Here is an 18,634-nt window from a genome sequence, read left to right on the forward strand (position 1 = left end):
GTTTGGTTTGAAATTAGGAAGAGTTTCTCAAGTCAAAAATGTGAAATTCAAAATTTCCTTTTGTGCCCAAATCTTTTTCCCCTGTCAACATGCAGAACTGGATAGACTGAGTGCTTTTAAAGGGAGGGAAGACATTTTTGGGTAATTAAATGGCCCAAAACAAAGAAATGCCACAAAAAAGTGTCCTTTTTGCAATAGAGTGTTACATACATTAGCTATTACTGCATAAGGTGAGAGGCACTGAGAAGATAGTAAGACACTTCCAAAAGTTGAAGCACACATAATGAAAGCTTGTGTGACACCCACCATCTTTGGCTGACATGCTGGGGATTGAACCAGGGATCTCCCAATCACAATCTAAAAGCGGGAACTGCAACAGCTTGACCTGAAGAATCAGTTTCTATAGCTCTGCCAGACTTACTGGCTCTAGTTTGGGATCCATGTGGAACTTGTTACACACACTTACCAGCGGGTTACATTTGCTCCTTTGGCTCTGATTTAAAGCTTTAAGAATGGGAGGAGGATGCCGTTCAAACGCTGATCTCTGTTAGACCAGTGTAAATCTGGGGTGACTCCACTGAGTTCAGCAGAGTAATCCCTGATTGAAGATGGTTTAAATGAGATGGGAATCTGGCCCAAATATACAAAGGAATTTTCTTGGCACAGACGGGTGATTCACTGATATATAATCATACATCATAGCCATTCTGGTAGTACAACAATTCAGTTTCAATAGCTGTATTGGTGTGACAAGGGATATGAGAGTTGTTAGAGTGAATGCATCAGTTTCCTGTGCGTAGGCATGGGTTCATTCTTCAAGGTTTCAATGGTATTTTTAGTGTGGAAAGATCATACCCTGCGGCAGTTTAAGTGCTGAGACGACACAGCTCAACAATCTCTCTAGATGTTGTGACATACAGAATCTTGGGGATTATGGGGGACACATCAGCAAAGCCACATTGTCTCTTGGCCAACTCTTTGCCCATTCTGCTTCTTTTAAACTTCCATGTTCAGAACAGGTGAGAGTTATGCTAGCCCCTAAAATGATAGAGGTGGGCTAAGCCAAGAAAAGAACAGCCTTGAGCTAAGCAAGTGCTGGACAAGCTTCCCCAGTGTCTCCTTGCCTATAACATCATCTAGGAGATTTATTGCTCCAAGTTCCATGCTCCTTCCATTAGATACTGCAGCACATCCAAATAAATGTTTATTGGCACCATTGCATGGCACATTTCACCTGCAAAGCTGGTTTTTCTGAACAAAGAAAGTGGCTGCCCAAATCTTGCAGTGATCACTTAGGTGCTGGCCTATTTAAAAAAATGCTCCCAAAAGGCAAATCTTTCTCCTGCCACTTCCCCACAACTGATTCCTCCTCAGCCATTTTGAAGGCCTTCAGGATTCCCTGGGGAAGCTTGTACACTACCCAGCTGGTATATTAATAGGATGTCACCATTAAGCATCCTCCTGGTTATTGGGTCCTGGAGACAGTCCCTCCAGCCAGCTGCCCACAATCCAAATGACCTCTGCTCAAACAGTTATGTTAAAGGAATTGTCTGGACTGAGTTTCTGAGGCTGCAGAGTTCTCTACTGCACAGGGATGTTATGAAGATAGATAAATTAAAGATTGTGTGGTGCTCTGATACTACAGAGATGGAGGCAGTATACAGAACTGGACGCATGTGGGTGGGGAGCAAATAGAAATTTAGCTGAAAATTTATTTTGGGGAGTTCCAAAACTATTCATGAATTTGGGTCAAATGTGACAAATAGTTTTAAACAGAAAAACCTGAACAATCAAGAAGTCTCAATGTTTCATTTCGGGTTTTCATTTTGAGACAGCATTTTGTTTTCAAATTTTGCCAACTTAAACACACAGCCCCCAAAAGGGGGTGAAAAACACCTGAAATTTTTTCAAATCAAAATGAAACACTTGGCGAGGGGAAAACATGATGACTTGACTGAAACATTTTGGTTCACTAGAAACATATCGAAAACATCCAATATTTTTGTTTTGAGTTGACCTGAAACAACTGAGGAGAGTTAGCAGTATTTCAAAGGGACACTATTAAGGGCCCAAAAGCAAGCTATTCCATTGGGTAGGAAAGATACAAAATGTGGCAAAAGACTTGCTTGGCTTAGCCATGAGATCTTGCAAGATCTAAACAATAAAAACAAATCATATAAAAATGGAAACTAGGACAAATTAGTAAGGATGAATATAGGCAAACAACACAGGAATGCAGGGGCAAGATTAGGAAGGCAAAGGCACAAAATGAGCTTAAACTAGCTACAAGAATAAAGGGAAACAAGAAGACTTTTTATCAATACATTAGAAGCAAGAGAGAGACCACGTACTGGGTAGGCCCACTGCTCAGTGAGGAGGGAGAAACAGTAACAGGAAACTTGGAAATGGCAGAGATGCTCAATGACATCTTTGTTTTGGTCTTCACCGAGAAGTCTGAAGGAATGCTTAACATAGTGAATTCTAAGGGGAAGCGAGTTGGTTTGGAAGATAAAATTAATAAAAGAACAAGTTAAAAATCACTTAGAAAAGTTAGATGCCTGCAAGTCATCAAAGCCTGATGAAATTCATCCTAGAATACTCAAGGAGCTAATAGGGGAGGTATTTGAACCTCTAGCTATTATCTTTGGAAAATCATTGGAGACAGGAGAGATTCCAGAAGACTGGAAAAGGGCGAATATAGTACCCATCTATAAAACGGGAAATAAAAACAACCCAGGAAACTACAGACCAATTAGTTTAACTTCCGTGCCAGGGAAGACAATGGAGCAAGTAATTAAGGAAATCATCTGCAAACACTTGGAAGATGGTAAGGTGATAGGGAATAGTCAGCATGGATTTGTAAAGAACAAATCATGTCAAACCAATCTGATAGCTTTCTTTGATAAGATAACAAGTCTTGTGGATAAGGGAGAAGCAGTAGATGTGGTATACCTAGACTTTAGTAAGGCATTTGATACAGTCTCACATGATATTCTTATCAATAAACTAGGCAAATACAACTTTGATGGGGCTACTATAAGGTGGGTGCATAACTGACTGGATAACAGTACTCAGCGAGTAGTTATTAATGGTTCCCAATCCTGCTGGAAAGGTATAGCAAGTGGGGTTCCGCAGGGGTCTGTTTTGGGACCGGCTCTGTTCAATATCTTCATCAACGACTTAGATATTGGCATAGAAAGTACGCTTATTAATTTTGCAGATGATACCAAACTGAGAGGGATTGCAACTGCTTTGGAGGATAGGATCATAATTCAAAATGATCTGGACAAATTGGAGAAATGGTCTGAGGTAAACAGGTGATGTTTAATAAAGACAAATGCAAAATGCTCCACTTAGAAAGGAACATGAGAAGTCATTCTTCCGCTTTACTCTGCACTGGTTAGGCCTCAACTGGAGTATTGTGTCCAGTTCTGGGCACCGCATTTCAAGAAAGATGTGGAGAAATTGGAGAGGGACCAAAGGAGAGCAACAAAAATGATTAAAGGTCTTGAGAACATGACCTATGAAAGAAGGTTGAAAGAACTGAATTTCTTTAGTCTGGAAAAGAGAAGGCTGAGAGGAGACATGGTAACAGTTTTCAGGTATCTAAAAGGGTATCATGAGGAGGAGAGAGAAAACTTGTATATCTTAGCCTCTAAGGATAGAACAAAAAGCAATGGGCTTAAACTGCAGCAAGGGAGGTTTAGGTTGGACATTAGGAAAAAGTTCCTAACAGTCAAGGTGGTTAAACACTGGAATAAACTGCCTAGGGAGGTTGTGGAATCTCCATCTCTGGAGATATTTAAGAGTAGGTTAGATAAATGTCTATCAGGGATGGTCTAGACAGTATTTGGTCCTGCCATGAGGGCAGGGGACTGGACTTGATGACCTCTTGAGGTCCCTTCCAGCCCTACGATCTATGAATCTATTTCAGCTGATTCAAAGACTTTTGTTTGTTTGTTTGTTTCAATGAAAAAAAATTGTTTGGGTTTGAATCAAAATGGATTTTTTTCCACATTTTTCGATTCAGCTGCCAAATTCAAAATCAATTATTCACTCAGCTCTAGCCAGATAAATCACTTAGATACACTGAAAGAACTTGAGATCTTTGGTCTCAAAGCATAGAACTCTACCGTATGAGCAAAAGGAGTTACTCTCTTAGCAGGCAGTAGCAGTAGGAGGCTGCCATCCTCTGTGTACCACTAGAGGCAGATGCAAAGCGTGAATTTACAAATGTATTATGCAAACAATATACTATTGGCAGTTCAGCGTCATAGCAAATGCATGACTACTTCCATCCTGTGCAGATAGGCAATGAAAATAAGTAGTGGGGGAAGCCCCTTTGCTCCCAGAGTATTGGGAAGGTGGAGGAGGTAGAAATGGGAAGGCTGGAACTCACAGGTTGTTTTGTCCTTCTTCCTGAGCCAGACAATGCCTGTAATTTTACATTTATGAATTCGTATTGGGGGATTGCTGGATAGGTCTGTAATTGCCTTCAGGATTACTCTGTATGAGGGTAGGGAGAATATTCCCAGTGTTGTTAGATGTCATCTCACTGCAGACTGAACAGAGGGAAAACGTTCCGAGCGCAGCCATGACATATCTCTGTGTGGGAGGAGAGGCTTTCAAGCTGCAGAGTCTTCCTCTGCCGAGATTATTACAAGGTCAGCTGGCGCTGCAGATGCAAATATGCCAAGAACAAGATGCAGACGTGCTGGGAGGCAGGGACCCAGGCATGTTAGCATCATCAACAGACCTGGATCCTGGCCACAGTAGACAGCAAGGAAGACACAGCACGGTTCATAGATATGTGCAGCAAAGCACATTTTTATCTGAATTCACACTATATTGCATCATTTGACATTTTGGAGTCCTGGCTTCAGCAGACTCTGAATTTTAGTTGGAAGGAGGGAAGACTATTAAAATACTACATATTCCCACAGCAATGATCAGAGGCTGTTAGAGGCCTAGTGAATCGACTACTGGCCTACACATCAGGAAACCTAAATTGTATTCTTGTCTCTGCCACTGATCTGCTGTGTGACCTTGGGCAAATCATTTCATGTCTCTGCGCATGTTTGCCACATACCGCCTTTATCTGCTTAGAGCAGTATGAATATGCTACTATTAATAAATAATGCATCTTACAATGGTTATTTGCATCTATATGCCAGCAGGAATGGGAGCATTATATATAGTTAGATTAAATTTTACTGTTGTGCATTAGAAATACTTCTACAGAATATCCTAGTATTTTTTTCTCCTTTTAATAAAGGCTAAATTATGTTGGAGCCATGAACATTCCTAATATTTCACTGCCCTCTAATTCCCTCCATTATGCCTATATCAGCCCACGTATCCTTCCAGCAGATGAGTTTTGGATGCCTTTCTTTCCATCTAGAAGGTGTCTGTGTTAAATTTATCTTTAGAATGGATTATCATCTCCAAGGAACAAATCAAAGTATAGGCACCAGAGACCTGTGATTAGGGGCCCAGGTCTTGGTGTCACGTGATGAGGGCAGGATTTCAGAAGTGAGTTACACCCATATGGGTGTATGGATGCAAAGAAAAGCTTGAAAGTATGATCCAAAGCAGGGCTATTTGCCAGAGTGTGAAGACCACCTGAAACTACAGCTCTTAGAGGTGTGAACTGCCTCATGCAGCTCAGTGGGGTGTTAACTCCAAATCTCACTGCTCTGGGGGGCCCTAGCAATCACCATCCCAGCAATGGACTCTGTGGGGCAAGAGAAGAGCATACAAGGCCTGGCCTATGCTTCCAAGCAGATACATTCCAGCTGCTGAGGTTAACTCTGGGATTTTCTATGCTGTAACATCTCTCTCTCCAGCAGGGAGAAGAGACCCCTGCAGCTGGTGCTAGGGAGGAAAAAGAGATTCCCACACTTCTGTGGGAGGGGAGTGTGGATCCATGCCAATTCAGGTGGGGGAACAGGGACACAGCACAAAGGTGGAGCCATAGAGAATCCAAGTTGCGTTGTGCCTGGGCTGCCAGATTGCCTTAACCCGACCGTCTGTTTCCATCTGAGGTCAAAGGCAGAAAGCGTAGACGCTTCCCCTCCTCAGCCCCTTTAAAGTTATTGAGATCCTAATAGCCAGCAAAAGAAAACTGAATCAGCACAGAGAGCTGAATGACCCAAGTCTCAGTGATCAAGCAAAGTCAGATATCTCCTCCACTGAGCTCATCTCCTGCTGGGCTTCTCAGTCAAGAGTAGCTTCTTCCTGGCCAGCATGGCAGGAACTGTCCTGAGCTAGTGTCAGCTGAACATCCCTGGCCAGGCTAGCTCAGCTGAACTTCACTCTTATGTCTCAGGGTGACACAATCAAATGAAATCTCTGCCTAGACTGGACTCAACGTGGAGAGCAGAACCTGCAACCTGGTTGTGTTTTGTGCAGGTGTTGGGCGAAACAGGTTGATCTTGTTTCGCTTTAATTTTTGACTGCTATAAAAGATCCAGACTGATGAGCCCTGCCCATATGAGAGAATGGGAGAATGAGGCCCCCGAACTATGTCTCCCAGGAGGCACTGCGACAGCTTAGGCAGATGCAATTCAATATCAAAAACATTTTGTTTTGGTTCAGTTCAACAACCCAAAATGTTTCGATTAAGGTCAAACCAACCCAAAATGAAATATTTCATTTAGATGTTCCCAAGGGGAAATTGAAACATTTTGACAAAAATCAAGATTTTTCCTATGGAAAAGCATTTTCCTTTCATAAGTCGTTTTGATGGAAAATCCCTGACCAGCTCTGCTGAGTGTCTTGTGCTAGAATATAAAGGAAGTGGTCCCAATTCTGGGTTCCCATCTGTTTACTTTACACTGCTGTGGTGGTACAAAAGATGGGCTTAGCTGCTCACCTGGGAATGTGGCTGCAGCCATATCAAATCTGAGAGCAGCTACACCTGATTTCTTCAGGATGGCACTGGATTTGGAACAGAGGGGCTTGCCCCATGGACTGGAGATCCTGAGTCTAAGCCAACCCTGATGACAAAATGAGCCCAACCTTAGATTAATCAGGTGATCCCAATATAGAAAGAGCAGAAAGCCTTAAGAGGAGGGAGGGTTGGCAATGTTGGTAGGTACTGCAGGGAACAAGAAAGCATTTGAATTAACTGAGGAAAAGCCAAGAAGCAGGACAGAGTGAAGAATGCTCTCCAGTCAAGAAAACCAGGGGAGAGAACCTATCCAAACCGAGAGAGACTGGAAAGACCTGTGGTGAAGAACAAATTTTGGTGAAGGAAATACTAGGAAGCAGAAAGACAGGGAGATGGGGAGGTGGGGCTGTGCCAAGAAGAAACTGGGTTGAAGGCTGTGGGAGTTTGCATTCTATGTTAAAAAGATTGTGTTACTTTGGATAACTGAGCGGGAGATAAGAGACTGAACTAGGGTTGGAGTCTGGAGAGCCAGTATGAACCTGAGATGCAAATAAATGGGTCCCCTTGTGGGGGTGGTTGGAGTTACCTTTGAAGTGTGAGATCTTAAAGGAACTCTGAAAAGGGGGGAAATGGGGAGGGAGGGTGCTGTAGAGTGACCTCTGGCCATGAGAGGGGACTCAGGAGGTGGCTGCCCATGTTACAGGGTCTTATGGTCTATGGTTCGGCTTCTCTATAGAATGCTCTGCTCTCCTGATAGAGATGGGCAGTCTCCTTGATGTAGTGTGTTCACTGCTGAGCACTAAAGAGGTTGACCTAGGTCTTTGCCAGGGATAGGAACACTGATTTCAGGAGTAGAAGAGTAACTCCCTCCTACTCCTTAAATGCCTGCTCATTTCTGTAGCTGAACTTTTTCTATGTTTCTAAACTGTTTGCTTTCTTTTCACTGTTACTTATAGTTTCAGTAACCTCTGCTTCTAGCCAGGACCAGAAATGACTATGCTGGAAAAGTCTATTCTCAAGTCATCAATAACCCACCCACAAACAGTAACATAACCAAAATCTCAGATGAGAATCTGCTAACCTGAGAGGTTTGGAGAGAAGAGTTGTGCTCCTTTTGAGGATGCTCTGGTACTCGATTATATTGAGGTGAGAGTGCCCAGTGATGGGTACCTTAGAAATTATTCCAGCCATCCTAACCTTCTGAGAACTGAGCAAACCCTATCTCCTACCTCTTGAGGTTCTTGGATCAGTAGTTCCAGCTGCCTGTCCTTTGGAGTCCCATGCTCTGTTCAGTCTACCATCCTACAGTTAGGACAGTCAGTTCCCAGATCTTTGTGGGGTCTAAGAAGGAACTCCACAAGGTCTTACTGTTTAGCCTCTGTTAGAAGTCAGCTGGTGCTTCTAATTTTCATAAATGAATGTGCTTAAAGTCCTCCCTAGTCCTTCACATGCAGCTGGTCTGATCTTTCAGATGCTTTTTCACTGTAGGATGTCTGTAGGAATGTGGTGTGATATTTTTTTTTCCTTTTTTTTTGTGGGGCGGGGTGGATCTGAACTACACTGCTGCTGGTTAATAGGAGACTGAACCACGGTTGCAAAACAAAACCTATCCTGTAGCTCTTGACAGCTAGCATTAGCCTGCCTAGTGATTCAAGGACCCAAGCTAACATCTGAATGCTCTGCTGTCTTATCTCCAGAAATGTATTAGGAGATGGATAAGTTCCACTCACAAGCAACAGTTTCTGTGTCATAGCAGAGGCCGTCATGTGCCAAAGGCCAGGAACATGGTAATGTTAAGGTCTGTTGCATCTGGTAGCCTCCCATTTATAAAGAACTGGCTTAGGAACCAATCTTTTCCTGAAGTGCATTCACAGCTCCTGTCAACTTTGGGAGGGTGGGGTGGCGGGGGAGAGAGAGGAGAGAGAGAGAAACACACAAACACACACACACACACACACGTGTGCATGCTAAGGGCAGAAGTCATCTCTGACTCTTCAGAAACCTCAAGTGCCCTAGGGGATCACCAGTTCCTGTAGTAAAAGACAGAACTTCACTATGGGAATACATTGCATTTTGTTCCCTGGTAGCATTCCTCTTTTTCCAGTTGTACTAGTGGCTGTCACTGAGGCAGACATTTGCCCTATGCCAGTGCAAGGTGTATGCACCACATAAATCCCATAAAAAATGTGGGTGGGTGCATTGGCTTGTGCATGGGGTGGAAGTCACACAGACTGATCTAGCCCATATGGGGTTCAGAATGGTGTTCTCTACCTCTTCCACTCACACTCTGTCTTTGGGACTCCAGAGAGCAGTATGACATAGCATTCAGTACACAGACCTATCAGCCAGCACTTCTGAGTCCCAATCCCAACCCTGCAATGATCTTTCCTCTTTAGCCCTGGTCACATCACTTAGTCTGTCTGACTCTATTTCCCCATCTGCAGAAAGGGAAGGCTAATTATAGCGCACATAGCATAAATACTACAGTATTAATCAAAATTGAGTGGGTGTAGATTGTAGTTATACCACTACTTCACAAGTGTTGCAAAAACTAATGCTTGTATGCTGGTAAGTACTGTTCTTCTTTTAACGTGAAATTCACCTGTGTGCAGAGAACCATCCCAAGGTCTATATACCACTTGAACCCTCATATTAGACACCTGGTGCCTTTTGGGGAAAATATGCTTTAGTCAAACATAAGTTATAGGGCTATTAGGAATAACTGGATGAAATACTCTGTCCTGTATTACACAGAAAATCACACTAGATGATCTATTGGTGCCTTCTGGCCTTGAAACCAGGGAGCTCAGTAGTGCTTAATCTTCTTGCTGGGTGAAATTCACCCACAATCAACATATATTCAGTGGGCACCACTGCATCATTGGTGAGGGAAACATGGTGTCCTGTCTCCTCCTCCTCCTCCTTCCCCCCTACATCAATTTCCTTTTGACAGTTATTTATTTGAACTATGTATGAATGACTTAGCTGGAAACATTCATCAGTCTCTGGTAGTTTTGAAATATTAATGTATTTTTATTGTGTATTTTATTTCTTCTTTACAGTCATTTATGTGCTGCTGCTGGGGCAGGGGATTCTTTCATGCATTTATAAATGTTAGATTTTGCTGCATGGCCTGGAAATAAATTCCTGAAATGGTTCCCTTGATTCCCAAGTTGCTTGAAAAACTGCTGGGAATATTCCCAATGGTTGCTGATGCTGTGGAAGGCAGGAAGCTCGCATGCCACCTGGTGTAACTGGGTTTTTCCAAGAAACTGTCATAGGCCCTGCTCTTAAAATAGCATCTCTACAGTACAAGTGTAGCTGTTTAATGGATATAGACTTCTTTTAGGAACAGGGATGGGTCAGTTAAACAATTGTCCTGGTTCTTGTGCTGAGATACTCAGTTGAGAAATTTCACTGAAATTCAGCTACATGCAAGAACTGTGGAATCTGGCCACAACTGCACAGCTGAGAATTCTCTGGGCAGAGCTAGTTGCTGTCCCAATATAGCAGAAGGAGAGGAGATAGGGAAGATGAGTGTTCTGCTGCCGCAATTCACAGCAGGTGTGTGGTGCACAGCACCTAGACTGATCTAACTGATGCTGGGGTGGGAGGACATAAGTGGTTCCCTGATGACCCACCCAGCCCAAAACCCTTCCTATACCAAATGGAGCTGGCACAAGAGACAAACTGGCCTTTCTTCTTAACAGGGAAATGGATGTCTTGGGAAGTGGCATTGGAACATGGAGCCTGCCCTCTATAACAGATCTCTAGTTCAAATCAAGCCCAGGTTAGTCGTGAGTGACTCTTTCCTCATCTCTGGTCAACGTCTAGTGACCTCGGTACACATCTCAAAAGGCCAGGCTCCATGTTCCAAAAACCATCACCGCAAACTGGCACTAATGGTGACAGAAAAGCCATGGATTTATTGGTCAGGCACTGTAAGCTCATCTATGTACACCACGCCCACCACCGTAGTGTCTGGGCTCCTTACAGCTCTCTCCTGAATCTAGACCTAGTCCCGTCCAGTCTCCTGGATAAGGCTGGGACCTACTGCCAGTGCAGTTTGGAGGAAGCTCTGTCTCTGCTGGAGCTGTTTTCTGAGGCCTTCAGCTCCATGGTTGCCAGTCTGGTGCCCAGGGCTCACTACAGCCCATCTTGAGTCACCCAGAATTGCCAAGACTAGACTGCAGACTGCACCGAGGGGGAGGGGTGGACCAGCTGTGCCATGTTTAGGACTGAAAACCATTGCCTCGCTTTTTACAGATCCAGACTAACATGGCTACCCCTCTGATACTTGAAACCTTAAACAGTGTAAAACAGGGCTTAAAAAATAACCAATGTACTTTGTATGTAGCACCTGACGGCCGAAGGAAAAGAGGAAGGATGGTCCCGTGGCTGAGGCACTAGCTGGGCTTTAGGACAGCTGGGTTCAGTTCCCTGCTCTCCTGCAAACTCTGTGACCTTGGTTAGGCCCAGATCTTCAAAAGTATTTAGGTGCCCAACTCCCAGTGAAAACATCTACATCCCTTTGATCTGGGCCTTAGTCTGTCTGTGCTGGAATTTTCCATCTGTAAAATGGCAGTAATAGCACTGTCTATCTCAGAAGGGCGTTGTGGGGATAACTACATTATGGACTGGAAGAGACTCAATATGCTGCAAGAATTAGGTCCATATAAATACCTTCATATAGACAGGACACAGAGGTGGAACCCATCTTACAGGAAGTGGCTAAACAGCTGGAATTGGTTGGATCTGAGGAGCAGGTCAAGGAGGAGAACCCAAGGTGAGCTAGAAGGTGAACGTTTATGCAAATAAAGTACCCAGATGAAAGAACCAACAATCTTCCTCTTGTCAGTGATTGTTTTGAATCCCGGCAACCTTGGGAGGAAATTCAATCTATTTTCATAAAATTGTTCACATTATTGCACTGCTGCTAATGCGTTTTTGTCTTGTCCTCATAAACGTTGATGCCTAGACAGCCCTGGAGACCAAAGTCATGGCTTATCCCTAGAATGTGTTCTACACAAACAGTGCAAGCTTACACACCCACACAATGTGCCTCAGCCCTGGGCCATAGGGACACCACTATGGCTGCCAGCGGAGCTCACGCGCCAGTCACTTCTCTGCTGAGTCAGCAAAACAAGGGTCCAATAGGTGAGCATGAGGGGGGCTGAGTTAGGAATTGGACAGAAACTAACACGCCCGTGAGTGACCAAACCATTAAAAAAATATCAAGAAAGTTTAGATCACTGTTGTTTGGCCTGGATTCATACCAGACAACGGTCCTGTATATCTTTAAAAGAACTGTCTATTTCCCTAGGTTAATATTATCTTCTCATTACCATATCAAAGGCAGTGCGGGCAGACTCCTCCACTTGTTCCTTAGCAGAGGTGGGTGGAACACTGGGAGTTCTGATTCTTAGGGATTGCTACAGAAACTTTTTTCTTTCCCTGGTCAGCTCGCATTCCTGTCTTCCAAGTTTCACTTGCAGTTTGAGGATGGAAGGAGTCCCAAAGCACAGAGCAAACTTGAGCCAAAGAAGTTGACTGCCACTTAGTTTTCAGTTACTTAGCTGAGATTCCTGTGAGTTTCATTGAAACCTCAGTCTCATTCAAGTGCATTGAGGGAGATGGGAGTTGGAAATGATGATCTAAGAGTCCAGTGCTGATTCTTCTGACCCTTTTTTTTTCTTCAATATGATGTCAGGTTAATGACTGACAAATGAGGAGTGACATCTCTAGTTCCTGGAGACCAAATTGCATAACAAATTAAAAGGATTCCTCAAGGCACCAGTACTCTCCTATCCCTGTGCTAGCTGTGAAGCCGCAGACAGATGCAGCTGACTCAGAGCAAGCTATAGATCCTGTGCCCGTGAAAGAGACAGATTTGAACAATATCCCTTGTGGGTAATAAGACAGTCTGTCCTCATCAAGGGGGATGACTGGTGTATGTGTGATTGAGCCTTGGGGAGGGGGGCATCTTGCCCATCTCAACGAAGGCTCATAAAAATCTGGCCATATCATTTGAATTCTACAGGAACCAGAATAAACCAAAACTGGTGTTTGTGATTGATTTTTGGAGATTTTTATTTTTATTTCCTCAGAGCCATTTACTTTTACCAAAATGATGCTAATGCTTGTTCTGTAGTGCTGTTTTCACCTTCCAGCAACTAAAAGTTCCATATCTCCCACAATTTCAGCCCTATGAATGGCTCCCTGAGGCCTTTACAAAATGAAACACACACATTTTGGCATTGGGGTGCACACCTAATAAAGCTGAGAGATGAGATCGATCCAATATTTGGCACAACCCCATTGCTATCACTTACTTAATAGCATGTGGCCTCAGGCAGCCGAAATACCCAGAGAATAAGTCAGATTCTGGTCTCTTGCTGGTGTAAATTGGGAGTGACTCCATTGAAATCAGTGGAAAACTCCCCGAGTTTACACCAATGGACGTGAGCAGAGAATCAATCCCAAAGAGTCCAAATTTTGTGCACATGCTCCCACATCCAGTGGTTAAAGTAGAGAAATAGACTCTGAAAGGCCATTAATGTGGATTGAAACAGGACACTTAGCTCTGACTGTACAAAGCAATGGGGCAGGTGGAACTGTGGACCAGTGTGACTTCCCCGAGCCAGGGATAAGAGCGGAAGCTGTGCTAGTTCATGCTCCCATTCATTTTAACTCTTATGCCCCCACCTCCCACCTCCCTCCTCCACCCAAGCCACCCCCCATCACTGTTTGTGGGCAAAGATGAGTGTCAACACCAAATAGCACCAGCAGATGGCGCTACCTGTTAATCACTAGAGCTTCAGTCTGTGGACAGGGAAAAGGTGGGAACCAGCTGGAAAGATGAAAGATTTTTATTTTAACTGTCTAAAAGCAGTCACACATCGCTCATGCAAAACAGTGTGAATTAGGCTGGCCAGTCGGAGTCCAGCTGTAGGTGGGAAGGGGCCCACGTCCCAGAAAGAGCTCTATCATTGGTCCGGTTGTTGGCATTTTCAGCAGAGAACCCGAGGACTGAATGGGCCATTGAGCCTGTAGCCCACTTTCACCCTTAAAGGGGGCCCCTTCGGTTCAGAGTTGAGGTGTGTTGATGGGGGATGTCATGTTGCAAGCACATCTTCATGCTGCACATGCTCTGTTGGCTCTGTGGATATAAAGGACCCTTTGCTCCACAGCAGTCAGTCTGGCAGCTTTCCCTAGCATGAAAGGTCATTTCAAATTTTATTGAAAGGTTTTTTAGAAAAAAGGAGAGCGGATGCCTGTGTGAAGGTGACACCATCCTCAGCGCTGTGCTGGCAACAGCATCCGGAGCCATGTCCTGGTCCCAAAAGAGGCAGAACCAACACTCCATCCCCACTAGGAACTTGCTCTCTGAGAACATAACTCCTGCCACAGAAGAAAAGGGGAGGCACTGCAAAGGTAAGTGATTTTATTTTATATAAAATCTCATTGGATTATGAATATGGGGTCAGCTGGATACATGCATATCCTGTCTGTGAGATTTCTGGTGTGAGATCTTGCTTCACCTGTATCAAGACTTCAGGAGGGTCCCGCTCCTTTGATATGCTGTCTGTGACATTCCACCTACCTGCAGAGGAGCTGCCTCTTTCTGCAGCATATCTAGCCAGGGTGGGCTGGCCTCTCTCATCAAAAGTCAATGGTCACACATGCATAATGCAAACTATTCAGCGTTAATGCAAGGAATGTGCAAAGGTTGTCTTTAATGAGCATTGATCCCTACATAAACAACACTTGCATTCTTACTGGTATGTGGGTTGGAGTGGGGGGGATTGCTCTACTCAGGGCCTGTTGGTGGGAAAGCTCTGTCTTCTGCATCCATGGCTTTCTTACTTCCAGGGCTGATGGTTCCAATTCAATGTAGCTGCCATGGAGAGGGTGGGGAGGTTATGATCATGCAGGGCAATGCTCAGGTACTGGAACCTGAACCAGTCTGATAGAGGGATTTCGAAGGTAACGGTTGATACCTTGAATTCAGCTATGTATTGAATGGTATGTCAGCGCAGAGAGTGGAGTGCTGGGCAGATGGGTTCTCCATGGCCTATGTTGCTGTGTGGATGGGTGACTGTGTTCTGCACTAATTGTAATAAAAGTGGGCAGCCTCTACAGAGCATTTCGGCGACGAGTCATGGCGATTCGCGCACTTGCCACCTCCAGGCAGCAGTCTGAATCAGACAGGAGGGGGCAGTGTCCTCTTGCTAGCTGTAGATGAGAAAAAGACATTTCACACCTGTGGCACTTTATATATCCAGAAGCTGTGGGCCATGTTAATAATCTGAAGGCAGATGCCATCAAAGGAGGCCGATGTTTACAGAGGTGAATACCCCAAAGTATCCGCTCCATTTGCTTTAAACCAAAGCCTCTCCTAAACTGAACGGTGTGGTTAGGTCTCCCCAGGAATCATTTCCCAGTTGCTTTTCAAATACCTGGGCCCACTTCTTTTTATCCAGTTTTTGATGTCTTCCAAACATGTCAGATTAATAGGACTGTAGGTATCGTTGCTCAGCATTTTTTCAAATAGGCTAAGTTTGACTCTAAATGCGGTAATCAGATAATTTAGGCCCCAAACAAAGGTTTCTGTAAGCTAATAACCTAATACTTCATGCATCCAATTTTTGATGGCATCATAAGGAAAGACATGGACCTAGATGGTAAAAGGAGGTCTTGCTGTGAAGAACCTGCCCAGTAGATGTTAAATCTCAGAAGGGACAGCCGATCTCTTGTTTTCTAACAGGTGGGAGTTCTAACTTCTAGCCTAATAATAACTAGAGAATTTTCATTAACAGTGCTTTTCAAACCTCTCTGGAAACAGCTTTGCTATTGGTGGTGCATGGATTTAAAGAGTCCTCTGCAGTGTTTGCATCCCAGAAATCACAACAGTGGCCTAGTGCATGGAGGTGCAACTAACTAGTCTCATTGTCCAAGTGGTGTGAAATGCAAAACGTAACATTCTTTCACTTTTACTGGTCCTAAAACGTTGGTAACAAAACTGGAAACAAAGTGAGTTTACCGCAGATCCACGTTTTACTGAGCTTTATTTAAAGCTGCGAGTATTTCCTATTAATTAGTGTGGCCAACACTTCTTGAAGTTTCAAAACTGATACTATTCCAGGCTGACTGTGGGTTGAATAAGAAGGGGTTTATGCATTGCACACTAGAGCAGGATTTTCCATTTTGCAAGAAATTCCAAAACTTCCACAAAAAAATTGGTCTGAAACAACACAAACAAATATTGAAATTTCCACAAACTGAAATTCGGGGGTGGGGGAATCATTTTCAATCAATCAAACTTTTCCATTTTGGTAAAACTGAAATGTTTTATTTCAACTTTGACTTTTTATGTTGTTTTATATAAAATACAAAATTATAAGCAATTGAAACCAGAGATTGTTTCAAAACAGAAAATGGGAGCATTACATTCTGGGATTTTTCCTAAATGAAATGTTGTTAAAATCAACATACTTCTGCAAAATGTTCTGCTTTTAATGAATTGGTGTTTTCCAAAGGAAAAACATTTGTTGGAGAATATCTGACCGGGGCCAAATTCAGGATTGATTTATAAATAAATGCACCTGCTCTTCCACTGTTTGTTTCTCTTAGACCACTTACCAGCTGTTACCAATGTGTAAGGGAGTTTCAACTGGTATAACTTACATAGAAGATATAAGATGGTGTAAATGAAAGTAGGATGGCAATTCTTACCTTGCACCATCTTATGCATTCCCTGGCCCTTTAGCACGTGCCTCATGCCAGCTTAGACTCCTATGCAACTCTCTTAGACTCACACCCACTTGCTAATGTGTAGCTTACAACTCAGCACATCTCTCAAGTTGGCCTACTGCATCTGAGTGTCAGGGAAAGTCTATTTTGCTCCATCCCGTGTTCCCTGTAGACTGACGTATACTCATATGTGAATTTGGCCCTTAGTCCCTGCGAGTCTCATCTGCTAGAAAACAGGAGATCAGGATTTTCTTCCAGAGGTAATATCTCCTGGACATGTTCTTCACATCAGGACCATCTAGGCCCACATCTTTCCTTATGATGCCATTGAACCTGGGATTACTGCACGTGACATTTACGCTTTGGATGAGGGAGTGCTTTTTTCTGGTGCCTGCTGATGTTTGGCAGCAACAAAGAGGAGTTAAACAGCACAAGGGAAATGTGTCCACGTGGACTGGGAGACTGAGAGCCAGTTGCCCGGCAGCTAAGCTCTAGCAAGCAGCGGTAGCACACGCCCACACAGAATTCTTACTACTGGCAAAACCAACAAACAATGGCCAAGGTTTGAGAGGTTTGCAAACAGAGCAAAATGCTTTTCCATCCTGCCTCCACAATTCTGCAGAGAAAAAAAGGGAAGTTCAGCATGGGGCGGAAGGGAGCAGCGCAACTTTTATTCATTGCTGCAAACGTGGTGACATGATCTGACTTTCCACTGGAGAAAATTCCTGGTTTTGCTCAGGGGAGTTTGCAAGTTCGGTGCGAAACCAGCACAAGGGATACTGCAGGGCATGGCAGAAGTGTGTCAGCAGGGCTATGTGGGGATAGAATGCCTGGAATAACAGTGAGTGTAGAAGCTCAGGCAGGAGATGCGTTTAGAGAGAAGTATGTGAGCCCAGGACTGAAAAAATGAAGTGGGGCTCTGGGGCCAGGATTGAGGCGCACAATGGGGAAGCTTGTGCTGGCATGACTTGTTCTGTGGCTACCCTTCAGTCTCCAGGCCTCAGTCGGACACCTGCAACAAGCCTGACATTTGCTTGCCAGAAGATAAAATCTCCTATTAAACTTAGTGGGACTGCTCATGATATTCTCAAATGAAGGCTATACAAATCAAAGCCAAGGAAGCAAGCAGGCCAGGGGGAGCATGGGGAACGTGCCTCTTGATCTAGCTGGCCAGAGGGAACCCCCGCTGCAGGGCGACTCCTTGTGCAATAATCTGATAGTTGACATGCAAAAGACAAGCTCCAGAGAAATCACTCTCTCCCTCTGCCTCCTTCCCCTTTGCACTCCTTGATCCATCCCAGGAGAGAAACCCACTATGCTTTTCACAGAGCTGATGAACACACACGAGTTCTCTGATAGCTGTGCAGCGCTCCAGCTACTGCATTTCCCCTGCCCTTCACTTTTAAAGATCTGCCTTTGTTTGCATGATTAAAAAAAAGAAAAATCACAACAGAGGAGGGCACAGGAAATGGGGGAGCTCAGAACCTTGCAGACAGAGAGGAGTGATGCATATGCATTGGGTCGCAGACACGCACAGAATTAGCAGGGAGAGCAAAGACCATGCAGTTGATAGATGAGCACAATATCCTTTGCATTTTGCCAAGGAAATGAAGGAGCCTCTTATTTCCCCCAACCCCTCCCCAGACTGGCCTATTCTGTGCAAAGACGTGGCCCAAACCCCTCCCTCCCCTCGTTGCTTTCACTCTCAGCCACCTTTCTCTTTCCTGTTCATTCAGAACAGATGATGCTCTTGATCACATGTGCACAGCTCTTCTCCCTCCTCCCTTCCCTGGCCCTTTAAGTAGCTTTATTACTCGGAGAATTCATTTGTACTACACACAGCCAGAGAGAGGGAGCAGGCAAGAGAGGGAGATTTAACAGGCAAAAGTAGCACCGTGGTCTGGGGAACCATGGCATCTCTGTCAGAGCCAGCAAAGGCCTGGGAAGGCTAGGGGCAGAGGACGTGTGCACTTAAATCCACAGCACAAC

Source organism: Gopherus flavomarginatus, chromosome 13, assembly GCF_025201925.1.
Source record: "Gopherus flavomarginatus isolate rGopFla2 chromosome 13, rGopFla2.mat.asm, whole genome shotgun sequence".
In the NCBI taxonomy this organism is placed as follows: Eukaryota; Metazoa; Chordata; order Testudines; family Testudinidae; genus Gopherus; species Gopherus flavomarginatus.